This window comes from Hyperolius riggenbachi, chromosome 9 (assembly GCF_040937935.1).
Source record: "Hyperolius riggenbachi isolate aHypRig1 chromosome 9, aHypRig1.pri, whole genome shotgun sequence".
Taxonomy (NCBI): domain Eukaryota; kingdom Metazoa; phylum Chordata; class Amphibia; order Anura; family Hyperoliidae; genus Hyperolius; species Hyperolius riggenbachi.
Window position 1 is genome coordinate 151195427 of NC_090654.1, and position 16414 is coordinate 151211840.

The 16414-nt window shown below is 45.2% G+C and overlaps 1 protein-coding gene across 1 annotated transcript in view; it reads left to right on the plus strand.

Annotated features, from left to right (window-relative positions):
* Positions 1–16414, plus strand: part of LOC137533574 (meiotic recombination protein DMC1/LIM15 homolog) — a 603524-nt gene that overhangs the window by 456684 nt on the left and 130426 nt on the right. The gene's annotated exons all lie outside the window — the stretch shown is intronic.

Sequence of the window (16414 nt, forward strand, 5' to 3'; positions counted from 1 at the left end):
CTGTTTATCTAAACGGGTTTCTAAAGTTTCTTGTTGTTTCTCAGCCTCCTCTATTCTTGTAACAATATTGCTCACCTCACTCCTGAAGTCAGTCATTTCTTTCTTATATGCCGCCTCCATGCAGGTAATCAGCCATTCGAAGTCTTGTTTCGTCGATAAAGATCTTACATAGTCCTGTAAGTCTACTTCGACATATGAATCAGTACCTTCAGAAGCCACCGGGGAAGATGGACCGGAAGGTGAAGTGCCCGGTGAGCGATTCTGTGGAGCAGCCGGAGAGCCTTTTTGCTGCTGCAAAGGAAATGCGTCACAGGTCTGGCCACGAGGAAACACCATGATGGATTCCTCCGCCTCTGCCAGTCTCCGCTCTAGGGGTCTTAAGAAGCGTAGGATATGGGCTGCACTACGTTTTGCTGGAGCCTTTTTGTTCTTCTTCTTTTTAGAGGAGCCCTTGTGAGTAAGAAAGCCAGGTATAATCAAGTTAGATCGCTGTAAGCTAGAGGGTTAGCGGGAGCTCCTGACGGACGCTTCTTCACTCCTCCATGCGCAAGCCAAGCCCCAGAGCATATAGATCGGCAAGTAAATATTTAAAGTAATAATAAAGCCACCCTAAAAAAAAAAAAAAAGTTAGATATTAACCCAGTGGCATTTGACACCTGGTGCTGGGTATTAAATGACACTCCCCACTCCCGGCCCGAAAAAAAGGAAAAGAGTGAGAGCAGCATGCTAAGCATGCCATTGTGGGTAATGCCAAGTATAGATGCTCACAGTATAAGTAGCCTGGTATAGATGCCCCCAGTATAGGTAGCCTGGAATATTTGCCCCCAGTATAGGTAGCCTGGAATAGTTGCCCCCAGTATAGATAGCCTGGAGTAGTTACCCACAGTATAGGTAGCCTGAAATAGTTGCCTGCAGTATACATAGTTATTTGGGTTGAAAAAAGACATACGTTCATCAAGTTCAACCAGAAAACAAAGTACAATACCAGCCTGCTCCCTCACATATCCCTGTTGATCCAGAGGAAAGGCAAAAACCCTTACAAGGCATGGTCAAATTAGCCACAAAAGAGAAAAAATTCCTTCCCAACCAGATGGCAATCAGATAAAATCCCAGGATCAACCCCACTGGGTATTACCTAGTAATTATAGCCATGGATCTCTTTCATCACAAGGAAAGCATCTAAGCCTCCTTTAAATCCAGATATAGAATTTGCCATAACTACTTCCTGTGGCAATGCATTCAACATCTTAATCACTCTTACTGTAAAGAACCCTTTCCTAAATAAATGGCTAAAACGTTTTTCCTCCATGCGTAGATTATGTCTTCTAGTCCTTTGTGAAGGCCTAGGGACAAAAAGCTCATTCGCCAAGCTTTTATATTGCCCTCTGATGAATTTATACATGTTAATTAGATCCCCTCTAAGGCGTCTTTTCTCTAGACTAAATAAACCCAGTTTTAAGGAAAACACAAGAAAGTACCCACTATAAGCAGCACCAAACCACTCAAAAAATTGCATATACTTTATTGGTAAACAGTAAACAAGATTATAAAAACCATTAAAAATCACCAAAGGTGATTGCAGCGGTACACATAAAAATAGTTAAATAGTTCAGAAATTCACAATATCTCACAAAAAAAACCTCAACATAATGCCATAGTCATGGTAATAATAAACCTCAGTGTCATAATATAATTAGCCAAAAAGAGCCCATAATACTTGAAGGTATTATATAAAATCCTAACAGAACTAGCTTGTAAAACCCCGCCGGCCAACCCCGCTGGAGAAAGAGTGTCACAAAAGTCCGGAAGGAGTGTCACTCCTTCTGCAGGGGGGTTGGCCGGCAGGGTTTTAAAAGTGTTCTACGTAATCCACAAACTGCCTCTTTCTGAAGCGGGTAGAGCCCGCGAGATGCATTAAGGTGAGCGGCGGCGCACATCCATTCCTCCAACCTCTGCCATGTAAGTCCTGAGTCCTTTCCTCTTCACTTTGTACTTCACCTTGCCCGTTTTTTCCTGGTGATTTTGATACTGCTTTATTATTTAGAGACCAATTGGTCCCTCCTTCTTACACTGTGTCTTGTTTCCTGGATATTGTGCAATATTTTTAACAGGTGGTTTTGTCACCTAGTTCTGTTAGGATTTTATATAATATCTTCAAGTATTATGGGCTCTTTTTGGCTAATTATATTATGACACTGAGGTTTATTATTACCATGACTATGACATTGTGTTGAGGTATTTTTGTGAGGTATTGTGAATTTCTGAACTATTTAACTATTTTTATGTGTACCGCTGCAATCACCTTTGGTGATTTTTAATGGTTTTTATAATCTTGTTTACGGTTTACCAATAAAGTATATGCAATTTTTTGAATTACTTTGGAGTGGTTTGGTGCTGCTTATAGTGGGTACTTTCTTGTGTTTTCCTTATAATTCTATTGCCCATTTAGCATATTCCTCTCTATATTATTTAATTCCTTACAATATTTTGATGGTGCTTGTCCACAACTGTTGTTTAAATAAACCCAGTGTATCTAACCTTTCTTGGTGAGACCTTCTATCCCACGTATCGATTTTGTTGCCCGTCTCTGTACCTGCTCTAAAACTGCAATATCTTTTCTGTAATGCGGTGCCCAGAACTGATTTCCATATTCCAGATGTGACCTTACTAAAGAATATCTCTACTATAGGTAGCCTGGAATAGTTTCCCCCAGTATAGGTATTCAAACAAAACAACCAAGTGTTTGCGAAGTGATTAAAAATTTTTATTTTGTAAGTAGATTTTATCTTGTTTGCGAAGTGATTAAAAAGATTTTATTTTGTAAGTAGATTTTATCTTGTTTGCGAAGTGATTAAAAAAAAATTCTTTTGTAAGTAGATTTTGTCTTGTTTGCGAAGTGATTTAAAAGATTTTATTTTGTAAGTAGATTTTATCTTGTTTGCGAAGTGATTAAAAAGTTTAATGCACCAGAGAGCGCTCCTACTTTTTGCTTACCCAGTATAGGTAGCCTGGAATAGTTTCCCCCAGTATAGGTAGCCTGGAATAGTTGCCCACAGTATAGGTAGCCTGGAATAGTTGCCCCATTATAGGTAACCTAGAATAGTTGCCGCCAGCATAGATAGCCTGTCCCCTCATTAAAGTTATTCAAGCAACTAGTTGAATACAACTTCTAAAGGCTACAGAAGCACTCTTCTCCCAGAGTGCTTCCAAAGTCAAGAGGCTCTGTGCTTTGCACACTCGAGTGTGCGCTTGCACCTGTGCAGTACGCAGTATCCAGTCTAGCAACTTGCTCCTCTGTCATTTTTGGGAATGCGCAGTCAGAGAGATATTGGTTAATATCCATGGAGAGACCAATGTACTAGCCCTCAAAAGGGCTATTTGGGGTGCTTTAAGCAAGTAGTTGGTGAGGAACGAGAACACAGGCCTAGCTAATGCTTTTCATACCTATCTGCAGCAAGTCTAACCCTGCTTTCACTATCACTGCAGCCAGAGAATGAATCCAATATGGCCACCGCAACTGCATTTTAACCACTTCCCGACCGCCGTATAGACAATTGGCGGCCGGGAAGTGGACCCCGCAAGGACCGGCGTATAGACAAACGGCGGCGGTCCTTGTAGGGGCATGGGCGGCGCGATCGCGTCATTCGTGACGGGATCAGCCGGCGGCGCCTGGCTACGCCCCCCTCGCGCTGTAACCCGCCGGACGTTCGGAAGCGCCGGCGGGTTACTAGCACCCGGATCGCCGCATACAAAGTGTATAATACACTTTGTAATGTATACAAAGTGTATTATACAGGCTTCCTCCTGCCCTGGTGGTCCCAGTGTCCGAGGGACCACCAGGGCAGGCTGCAGCCACCCTAGTCTGCACCCAAGCACACTGATTTCCCCCCCCCCCCTTGCCCCCTGATCGCCCACAGCACCCCTCAGACCCCCCCTGCCCACCCCCAGACCCCTGTTTGCACCCAATCACCCCCCTAATCACCCATCAATCACTCCCTGTCACTATCTGTCACTGCTATTTTTTTATTAGGTCCCTAACTGCCCCCTGCTCCCTCCTGATCACCCCCCACCCCTCAGATTCTCCCCAGACCCCCCCCCCCCCCCCCGTATGCATCTATCCCCCCTGATCACCTGTCAGTCACCCATCAATCACCCCCTGTCACTGCCACCCATCAATCAGCCCCTAACCTGCCCCTTGCGGGCAATCTGATCCCCCACCCACACCAATAGATTGCCCGCAGATGTGACGTCAGATCACCTCCCAAGTGCAGTGTTTACATCTGTTCTCTACCCTAAACACCCACTAATTACCCATCAATCACCTATCAATCACCCCCTATCACCACCTGTCACTGTTACCCATCAGATCAGACCCTAATCTGCCCCTTGCGGGCACCCAATCACCTGCCTACACGCTCAGATTGCCTTTAGACCCACCCTTATCAATTTGCCAGTGCAATATTTACATCTGTTCTTCCCTGTAATAACCCACTGATCACCTGTCAATCACCCATCAATCACCCCCTGTCACTGCCACCCATCAATCACCCCCTTTCACTGCCACCCATCAATCAGCCCCTAACCTGCCCCTTGCGGGCAATCTGATCACCCACCCACACCAATAGATCGCCCGCAGATCCGACGTCCTATCACCTCCCAAGTGCAGTGTTTACATCTGTTCTCTACCCTAAACACCCACTAATTACCCATCAATCACCCCCTATCACCACCTGTCACTGTTACCCATCAGATCAGACCCTAATCTGCCCCTTGCGGGCACCCAATCACCCGCCTACACGCCCAGATTGCCCTCAGACCCCCCCTTATCAATTCGCCAGTGCAATATATACATCTGTTCTTCCCTGTAATAACCCACTGATCACCTGTCAATCACCCATCAATCACCCCCTGTCACTGCCACCCATCAATCACCCCCTGTCACTGCCACCCATCAATCAGCCCCTAACCTGCCCCTTGCGGGCAATCTGATCACCCACCCACACCAATAGATCGCCCGCAGATCCGACGTCCGATCACCTCCCAATTGCAGTGTTTACATCTGTTCTCTACCCAAAACACCCACTAATTACCCAACAATCACCCATCAATCACCCATCAATCACCCCCTATCACCACCTGTCACTGTTACCCATCAGATCAGACCCTAATCTGCCCCTTGCGGGCACCCAATCACCCGCCTACACGCTCAGATTTCCCTCAGACCCCCCCCCCCCCCCCTTATCAATTTGCCAGTGCAATATTTACATCTGTTCTTCCCTGTAATAACCCACTGATCACCTGTAAATCACCTGTCAATCACCCATCAATCACCCCCTGTCACTGCCACCCATCAATCACCCCCTGTCACTGCCACCCATCAATCAGCCCCTAACCTGCCCCTTGCGGGCAATCTGATCACCCACCCACACCAATAGATCGCCCACAGATCCGACGTCCGATCACCTCCCAAGTGCAGTGTTTACATCTATTCTCTACCCTAAACACCCACTAATTACCCATCAATCACCCACTGTCACTGCTACCTATCAGATTAGACCCCTATCTGCCCCTAGAGCACTCAATCACCCGCCCACACCCTCAGAACGCCCTCAGACCCCAGCCCTGATCACCTCGCCAGTGCATTGCTTGCATCTATTCCCCCCTCTAATCACACCTTGAGACACCCATCAATCACCTCCTGTCACCCCCTAGCACACCTACCCATCAGATCAGGCCCTAATTTGCCCCGTGTGGGCTCCTGATCATTCGGCCAAACCCTCAGATCCCCCTCAGACCCCCTTCCGATCACCTCCCCAGTGCATTGATTGCATCTATTTTCCCCTCTAACCACCCCCTGAGACACCCATCAATCACCTGTCACCCCCCTAGCACTCCTATCCATCAGATCAGGCCCAATACAACCTGTCATCTAAAAGGCCACCCTGCTTATGACCGGTTCCACAAAATTCGCCCCCTCATAGACCACCTGTCATCAAAATTTGCAGATGCTTATACCCCTGAACAGTCATTTTAAGACATTTGGTTTCCAGGCTACTCACGGTTTTGGGCCCGTAAAATGCCAGGGCGGTATAGGAACCCCACAAGTGACCCCATTTTAGAAAAAATAACACCCCAAGGTAGTATTCTGTTAGGTGTATGACGAGTTCATAGAAGATTTTATTTTTTGTCAAAAGTTAGCGGACTTGATTTTTATTGTTTTTTTTTTTTCACAAAGTGTCATTTTTCACTAACTTGTGACAAAAAATAAAATCTTCTATGAACTCGCCATACACCTAAAGGAATACCTTGGGGTGGGGTTCCTATACTGCCCTGGCATTTTAGGGGCCCTAAACCGTGAGGAGTAGTCTAGAAAACAAATGCCTCAAAATGACTTGTGAATAGGACGTTGGGCCCCTTAGCGCACCTAGGCTGCAAAAAAGTGTCACACATGTGGTACCGCCGTACTCAGGAAAAGTAATATAATGTGTTTTGGGGTGTATTTTTACACATACCCATGCTGGGTGGGAGAAATCTCTCTGTAAATGGATAATTGTGTGTAAAAAAAATAAAATCCTCTATGAACTCACCATACTCCTAACGGAATACCTTGGGGTGTCTTCTTTCAAAAATGGGGTCATTAGTGGGGTTCCTATACTGCCCTGGCATTTCAGGGACCCTAAACCGTGAGGAGTAGTCTTGAAACAAAAATGACCTGTGAAATCCTAAAGGTACTCGTTGGACTTTGGGCCCCTTAGCGCAGTTAGGGTGCAAAAAAGTGCCACACATGTGGCATCGCCGTACTCAGGAGAAGTAGTATAATGTGTTTTGGGGTGTATTTTTACACATACCCATGCTGAGTGGGAGAAATATCTCTGTAAATGGACAATTGTGTGTAAAAAAAAATCAAACAATTGTCATTTACAGAGATAATTCTCCCACCCAGCATGGGTATGTGTAAAAATACACCCCAAAACACATTATACTACTTATCCTGAGTATGGCAATACCACATGTGTGGCACTTTTTTGCAGCCTAACTGCGCTAAGGGGCCCAAAGTCCAATGAGCACCTTTAGGCTTTACAGGGGTGCTTACAATTTAGCACCCCCCAAAATGTCAGGACAGTAAACACACCCCACAAATGACCCCATTTTGGAAAGTAGACACTTCAAGGTATTCAGAGAGGAGCATAGTGAGTCCGTGGCAGATTTGATTTTTTTTTTTGTCGCAAGTTAGAAGAAATGGAAACTTTTTTTTTTTTTTTTTTTGTCACAAAGTGTCATTTTCCGCTTACTTGTGACAAAAAATAATATCTTCTATGAACTCACTATGCCTCTTAGTGAATACTTTGGGATGTCTTCTTTCCAAAATGGGGTCATTTGGGGGGTATTTATACTATCCTGGAATTCTAGCCCCTCATGAAACATGTCAGGTGGTCAGAAAAGGCAGAGATGCTGGAAAATGGGAAAATTCACTTTTTGCACCATTGTTTGTAAACGCTATAACTTTTACCCAAACCAATAAATATAGGCTGAATGGGTTTTTTTTAATCAAAAACATGTTTGTCCACATTTTTCGCGCTGCATGTATACAGAAATTTTACTTTATTTGAAAAATGTCAGCACAGAAAGTTAAAAAAATCATTTTTTGACAAAATTCATGTCTTTTTTGATGAATATAATAAAAAGTAAAAATCGCAGCAGCAATCAAATAGCACCAAAAGAAAGCTTTATTAGTGACAAGAAAAGGAGCCAAAATTCATTTAGGTGGTAGGTTGTATAAGCGAGCAATAAACCGTGAAAGCTGCAGTAGTCTGAATGGAAAAAAGTGCCTGGTCCTTAAGGGGGGTAAAGCCCACGGTCCTCAAGTGGTTAATAGGGGGGTGGGGGGTCCAGGAGGGATTGGCTGCCATGTGTCTGCTGACTGTGAGGTAAGAGGTCAAAGTTTAGCTCAGTGATGATGTATAGGGTCTGTTGAACATGCCAAAAGTTCACAGAATACTGTTCGCCGGCGAACAGTTCGGGCCATCTCTACTCAGGAGTAGTTCTAGCAACTCTCCCATCCCCTCTAGCAATACAGGAAATAGTAGATGAGCCTCTAGCTCCATGAGCCATCTGTGCCAGGAGCCCAGCCCCGGGCCGTCCATGATACCAGGTGACGCCGCTACCTCAGGCGGTGCCACACATCAGGTGGCATCCCACCCATCCACCTCTCTCCCGGTCACGGCTGGTTTCAGATGGCTGCCTCCTGCAGCAGGACAGGCACACTGCATCACCCTCACCTGCTTACTTCTTGTAGACCTCAGATCCAGGTGATGCACAGCACTGCAGGAAGCAAGGAGAGCAGTTCCCATAGCAGCGTGTATACAGGAAGTAATTACTTCCAGTATACACACTGTTATGGGAGCCGCTGCACTGCCGGTCACGCGGATATGAGGTCTACAAGAAGCAGGCAGGCGAGGAGGACCTGCCGAGCCTTTCCTGCTGCAGCAGGCGGCCGACGCTTGTAAGCAACGGCCGGGGAGGGAGAGGGGTTACGGCAGGCTATATTAGGGAACCTACATCGCTAACTTATACTGGGGGCACCTACCTGGCAAACTTATACTGGGGAACCTACCTAGCTACCCTATACTGGGGGAACCTACCTGGCTAACCTATACTGGGAAAACCTATCTGGCTACGTTATACTGGGGGAACCTACCTGTTTAACCTATAATGGGGGAAGCTACCTGGCTACCTTATACTGGGGGAACCTACCTGGCTAACCTATCCTGGGACTGACCTGTACCGGGTGATCCTCCCTGGCTAACCTATACTTGAGAAACCTACCTGGCTAACCTATCCTGGGACTGACCTGTACCGGGTGATCCTCCCTGGCTAACCTATACTTGAGAAACCTACCTGGCTACCTTATATTGGGGGAACCTACCTTGCTGAGCTGCACTGGGGGAATCTACCTGGCTACTTTATTCTGTGGGAACCTACCTGGCTAACCTTTACTAGGGAAACCTACCTGGCTACCTTATACTGTGGGAACCTACCTGGTTAACCTATACTGGGGAACCTACCTGGCTACCTCATACTGGGAGAGCCTACCTGGTAGCCTATACTCGGGGAACCTACCTGGCTAACCTATGCTGGGGAACCTACCTGGCTACCTTATACTGGGGGAACCTACCTGGCTAACCTATACTGGGGCTGACCTGTACTGGAGGAACCTACCTGGCTACCTTATACTGGGGGAACCTACCTGGCTGACCAGTACTTGGGGAATCTACCTGGCTACCTTATACTGGGGGATCCTACCTGGCTACCTTCTACTGGGGGGACCTACCTGGCTAACAAATTCTGGGGAACCTACGTGGCTGACCTATACTAAGGAAACCTTCCTGGCTACCTTATACTGGGGCAGCCTACCTGGCTAACCTATGCTGGGGGAACCTACATGGCTGACCTGTATTGGATGATCCTACCTGGCTACTTTATACTGGTGGAACCTACCTGGCAGGGCAGTTCCTAGGCCAAATTACACCCAGGGCGAATCCCATTTCGAGTCCAAGTGTGACCGCTGCTCCCCCCTCCATCACTGGCCCGCCCCTAGAAACGGGGCTGCTACCTAGCTAACCTATACTAGGCGAACCTACCTGGCTAACCTTTACTAGGGGAACCTACTTGGCTACCTTATACTGGGGGACCCTACCTGGCTAACCTATAATGGGGGAACCTACCTGGTTAAGCTATACTGGGGGAACCTACCTGCCTAACCTATGCTGGGGACACCTACTTGGATAACCTATACTGGGGGCATCTACACCTGACTTCCTATATAGGGGGCACCTATACCTGGGTACCCACCTATTCCTATATATAGCAATTTCTCCTCATCTGCCTGGGCCCCTGTCTTGATAAATGACACAGTTGAGTGGAGCCCACCTCCCCCCCTTTCCCCCACCCATATGGCATTTGAATGCATCCCAGGTTATAAAAACTGCCAGCATTATCTGAAAAGCAACTAGTAATATGGTAAATATTTTATTAGGTTTCAGAAACCAGGAAAACTAGAAGATATTAAATCTCAAAGTGGACCTAACAAAGGTATCATCTAGTTTAAGGCTAATAAGTAATGGGTAAGTGGTCAGTTATTCCTGTCAGGTACACAGCTGTTTTGTCACTGCCACCGAGTTAACTATTACAAGGTAAATTGTAGAAAGTGATCTCCTGAAAGGTGAATAACAGGAATAACTTAAAGCATCTGGATTGAGGGCCCATTCACACTAGACACGCTTTTCTGAGCGTTTTGTGATAGATTAACGGTTTTTAAAATCTCTCCCATTCACTTCCGTAAAAATCGTAGAAAAATCAACACAATTTTGCGATCACGTACTTGAAAATCGCGGCGAGTTTTCTGTGATTGTTACCGCAATTTTAATAAAAGTAAATGGGAGCAATTTTAAAAACCGCTAATCAATCGCAAAATGCTTAGAAAAGCGCTTCTAGTGTGAATGGGCCCTAAGAGACCACTAACCATTACACCAACCCAAGGAGGCAACCTTGGAGCCATCCCATGCAGCCAAGATATACCGGGTATGTCCTCTAGTGTTAATAGGTGCAGGGCAGCTATACTTTTATCAGGTTCTTCCTGTCACATCCCCAGTAGAACATTTTCAGGATCTGAAGTGAAGCTTTACCAAATTTATATGGAGAGGTAAAAATCCCCAAATTGGGTACACAGCGCTGGTCTTGCCGAAAGTACAGGGTAGACTTGCTATTTCGTACCTCAGAAGGTATCATACCACAGCCTCTATGGTCCACTTGGTAGTTTGGCACAGGCACAGCACTCACAAACGTTTGGTGAAGGTCGAAAGGGATATGGTGGGTAGGGACCTCACTGTGTTTCCTCGTCCTCTAAAATCTCTAATTCTCCCTCCTCCTCCAACAGTAACGAATATGCCTGGGCTCAAGCACATAACCTGAGAATAGTAAAAATGCCATCAGATTTTCCCCAGATTCCTCACAAATGTATAAACTTCTCCCGCATTACAGACAAAATTATAAACAAACTTAAATCGTTGTCTGACCTTCCACTATCACTAGCTGGTAGGGCAGCTTTCAAATTCAAAATGGTCTTCTTCCCCCACACTTCTCTACCCCCCTAAAAAATTGCCTATTTTACTTAAAAATAATGATTTTAAGAAGATTTACTCAGCTCTAGGTAATTGCTTATGGAAGTGCAAATAACATAGGATTTCTCTTCAAAAATGTGTATGCTTTTTTTGTATATAATTCTTAATAGGTATTTTAGCCTTCTATTTTGCATTACACTCATTCATTCATTCTTCCATTCATAGTGACTTTCATACAAAAATGAGCCACCTGATGTCCCCTTTTTGAATAAAAAATAAAAATTAGAACTGCATAAAAAAACCTTGTCTGGAAAAAATCCTGAAAAAAAAAATATACTGTATATGTAGCATGATCTAATCCACTTTCCCCTTCAAATACATGAAAGTCTACCCCGTGTCCAATTAGGGTTAATTGCTCTTGTATTCCAATTCTCAAGAGAAGTTTAATTGTCATGCAATGTTCTATTCAAAGCAAACCTCCGTCTGGAAAAATATTGCATTTATTGCTCAATTGTGTTTTCAAGGCACTTCCCCGAATCTATTGTTTCTGTCACAAATGTCCCTGCATGCAGTGCCCGTCACAGTGTTTCATGTAGGCTTGCTGCACACATGCAGCGCTACCTGTGTCTAGTGTGTTTTTAATTTTTTTTTAATTTTTTTTTACATCATTTTTATTGAGTATAAAAAGGATAAACAGATGAACAATTGCAGAAACATAGCATAAAGCCTATACCAAGTGCATCTATATGTTAAGCATTGTACAGCAAGAACTGTATAAAAGCATATAGAGTAATTGTAATATATCTCTTTATGAAGGATTAATATATTTGTTTAACCATTTACCGCCATCCTAACGTATTAAAACGTCATGCTTACCGCTATTAACAGCAACATGACGTTTTAATACGTCGCGCATTCCCGCCGCTGCTACCGCCGTGTGTCCGCCGCTACCGCCGCCATTACCGTCGGGATCCCGTGCTGGGCGATTGGGGAAGAGGACTGAACAGTCCTCTACCCAATCGCAGTGCCTGGAGTGAATGGACGTGACCGCGAACAGCGGCTACGTCCATTCACATAAACAGGAAATGTAACAGTTTAATAAAGTGTGTAAAAAAAAAAAAAAAAAAAAGTGAACACGTCCTATGAGTGTTCACCAGCGCCATCTTGTGGCCAAAAAGTATATTACACTTACAAAATACATACATTTTCAAGTATATACACATCATTAATAAAATTACACTTCCAACCCTCCCCCCCAAAAAAAACACTTGTAAAAAAATAAATCAGCTTAAAAAAAATAAATAAATAGTTACCTTAGGGACTCAGCTTTTTTTATTCTATATTTTATGGGGGAAAATTAATTTTAATTTATTACATAGGGGCTTGTAATTATGGCCAGAACAAACAGAAAAATAACCACTTATATTTCAAAATAATATACTGTCGCCATACATTGTGGTAGGGACATAATCTAAACGGTTTAATTATCGGGACCACTGGGCAAATAAAACGTGTTTGTTTTATCCACAGGAGAATGTTTAATTTTAAAACTATAAAGGCTGAACACTGAGAAATAATGATTTTTTTTCTTTTTTTTTCTGTTTTTCTCATTAAAATGCATTTAGAATAAAAAAATTCTTAGCAAAATGTACTATCCACAGAAAGCCTAATTGGTGGCGAAAAAAACGAGGTATAGATCATTTTCTTGTGATAAGTAGTAATAAAGTTATTAGGGAATAAAAGGGAGGAGCGCTGACAACTGAAAATTGCTCTGGTCCGTTAGGATAAAAACCCTTGGGGGTGAACTGGTTAACATCAATTAAGGCCGAATACGGCCATCTAAACATAGGTGTAGACCATGGGCTTGATTCACTAACCGGCGCTAAGCCGGTTAGTGTGCCCTAAGTGTTAGTGTGCGCAAACCACGGCGTTAGGTGGTTTGCGCCCACACAGTTGAAACAATCCCGCTCACTAGGCGCGCAGCGCGGGTAATAGTGTGCATTGCTGGCCCTTCAAAGTCGCACCCGATGCAACGAAAATGACGCATCGGGTGCCCGTTAAGCAGCACTATGATGTGCCACTTCGGGGGCACCCGATGCGTCATTTTCATCGCATCGGGTGCGACTTTTAAGGGCCAGCGGGTGCAACATTATTGTCGCACCGCGCACTAGTATCGGCGCACCCGCGCTGCGCCGAAAAAGGGCTTGATTCACTAACTTAGCGCCGGTTAGTGAATCAAGCCCCATGATGTTTATAGCTATAACAATTGAAATGGCATAATGATATGCAATCTAGATAAACTGTGATACACAATAAAAATTTATCAACAACAATTTATTTATTAATGACCTAGTAGATGTAGTAGTGAGCAATGTTGCTATTTTTGCAGATGATACAAAATTGTGCAGAATCATCAACTCTCAGGAAGATAGTGTCATATTGCAACAGGGTCTGGATAGGATGGCTATATGGGCACATACATGGCAGATGAAATTCAATGTTGAAAAATTTAAAGTCATGCATTTTGGTCGTACCAATGGTCTAGCACCATACAAAATAAATGGGATACAGTTGGGGACATCAAACTTGGAGAAGGACTTAGGAGTACTAATCGACAACAAGTTAAATAATCATACTCAATGCCAAGCCGCTGCAGCTAAAGCTAACAAAATTTTGGGATGCATTAAAAGGGAAATAAAAACTCGAGATGCTAGCATAATATTGCCCCTGTTTAACTCTCTAGTAAGGCCATGTAAGAGTTGGCAGAGGCATCGCCACCGCGCTGGGCAACATGTCGGCGGTCTCCGCATCACAGGCGGCGGTTTCCGCCGCGCAGCCTTTTCCCAGCGCGGCGCTGGTGTCACGGAGCAGTGGGGACACCGCTGCCGCGGCCGGTAACATAACGGCGGGTCCCGCAACTCAGCCGGCGGATTTTGGTGCGCGTTCGCGTGCGGACCTGGGGCCTGGCCTCTCTGCTATACAGACGCTGGGGGTAACGCGCACGCGCGAGGCGACAGGACCTTTATGGTTGTAGAAGGGCAGTCAGCTGACCGGCCAATCAGCTGACTCCAGCCACCCTTCTGATTGGTTGAATGAATGGGGTGGAGCTGGGAGTCTTCCAAGGGTATTTAGACCCTGCCTGTCAGTTGATCTTTGTCTGCTGTCGTGAATACTTTGGTGTTAACGCTCAGACCTTAGTTCAGTTCTTAGGTGTTGATACCAAGGACGTCACACCTCAGTTTAGGATTGTATCTGTATATTACCTGTGTTTTGACTCTGGCTATCCCTGACTACTCTTTATTCTAATCAATCTTGTACCTCTGCCTATCTGATTCAAGTTGCCGACCCTGCCTGTTTACCGACTCTGAATCAGCCTTCCGTTTCTGTACTGCTGCCGCCTCTCTGTTGCCGAACCTCTGCTTGTCTGGCCTTTCTCCCTCCAGTGGAACGTCTCCCACTGGTGGGCTATCTCTGAGGCTTGCCTCTCTGAGACGCCTGCCCTAGCAGATTGTTACTGCCTGTGGCTGAGATTCCTCTTCTAGCCTTTAGAGGATCTCACACACGGGTTCCCATTCAGAGGTAGCCACACCTCTGAGGAATCGCTGTGTGGTGGATATTTCCACGATCTCGTGAATTGACATTGTCGTTGTTGTTATCTCTGTTCTAGGTGTCCAGAGGTTAGTCATACTCATATTATTGGTGATTCTGCAGGTCATCAATAATCGGGTATACATCTGGATTGTTGGGGATACTGCAGATCACCAATAATCAGATTCCTTCTGTGTGCTTACACCCTTTGGATCGACAAGTGGTGGTTACCGCTATTGATGACTCTCCATTACAGTACAGACAACCCCTCTCACAGACTCCAGTCTTGTCCTGCACTATAGGCGTTCTACACAAAGAAAAGTTACAGTTTCTTGTACTGCGCATGGCAACCTCCACCATTGTCCTCGGTATGCCATGGTTGCAACTCCACTCCCCGCAGATAGACTGGGCTTCAGGTCAGTTGCTCAGTTGGTCACCTTATTGTCATAGCCATTGTCTAGAGAAAATTGCTAGTTGTGCCACCAAGCTAGAGGCAAAAGGGGTCCCGATACAATACGCTGAGTTTTCTGACGTGTTCTGTCCTAGGTCCGCAGATAAACTCCCACCTCATCGGAGTTATGACTGTCCCATAGACTTAAGATCTGGTTGTATGCCCCCTAGAGGGCATCTCTATAATTTGTCGGGGCCAGAGAAGTTGGCCATGCGGGAGTACATTAAAGAAAATCTGGCAACGGGTTTTATCCGTCCTTCCCGGTCACCGACTGGGGCCGGATTCTTTTTTGTACAAAAGAAAGATGGTGGTCTTAGACCGTGTATCGATTACAGAGGTCTAAACAAGATCACCATAATGAATCGCTACCCTTTGCCTCTGATAGATGATCTTTTTGCTCAGATAACCAATGCCAGTATTTTTTCAAAATTGGACCTACGTGGGGCATACAACCTGGTACGCATCAGGGACGGTGACGAGTGTAAGACGGCCTTCAACACGCCCAACGGGCATTACGAGTACCTAGTTATGCCCTTCGGGTTGTGTAACGCCCCGGCCGTTAATAAACGAGGTCTTCAGGGAGGTACTGGGAAGATTTGTGTTAGTTTATCTTGATGATATACTGATTTTCTCTCCAAACCTTGGAGAGCATCGTAGACATGTCAAGTTTGTATTAGAGAAATTGAGACAGAATTCACTGTATGCAAAACTAGAGAAGTGTCTCTTTGAGGTCACTCAAATTCCTTTCCTGGGTTATATCATTTCGACTTCAGGTCTCTCTATGGATCCATAAAAGGTTTCTGCTGTCTTGGAGTGGCCACAACCAGTGGGCTTAAAGGCACTTCAAGATTCCTTGGTTTTGCCAACTACTACCGGAGATTCATCAAGGGATTTTCTTCGGTAGTAGCCCCTCTTACCAGTCTTACCAAGAAGGGGGCTGACCCATACCATTGGTCATCGGAGGCCCAGGCAGCCTTCGATACCCTGAAGAAATTATTTTGCTCTGCACCCATACTGAGACATGTCGATGTCACTCTCCCCTTCATGGTTGAAGTAGATGCCTCGGAGATTGGGGTAGGGGCTGTGTTGTCTCAACGCTCGGGTTTACAGGGCAAGACACATCCTTGTGCCTATTTCTCCCGCAGGTTTTCCCCTGCTGAGAGAAACTACGATGTGGGCAACAGGGAACTCCTCGCCATCAAGCTAGCCTTCCAGGAATGGCGTCATTGGCTTGAAAGTGCAGAACACACTATTA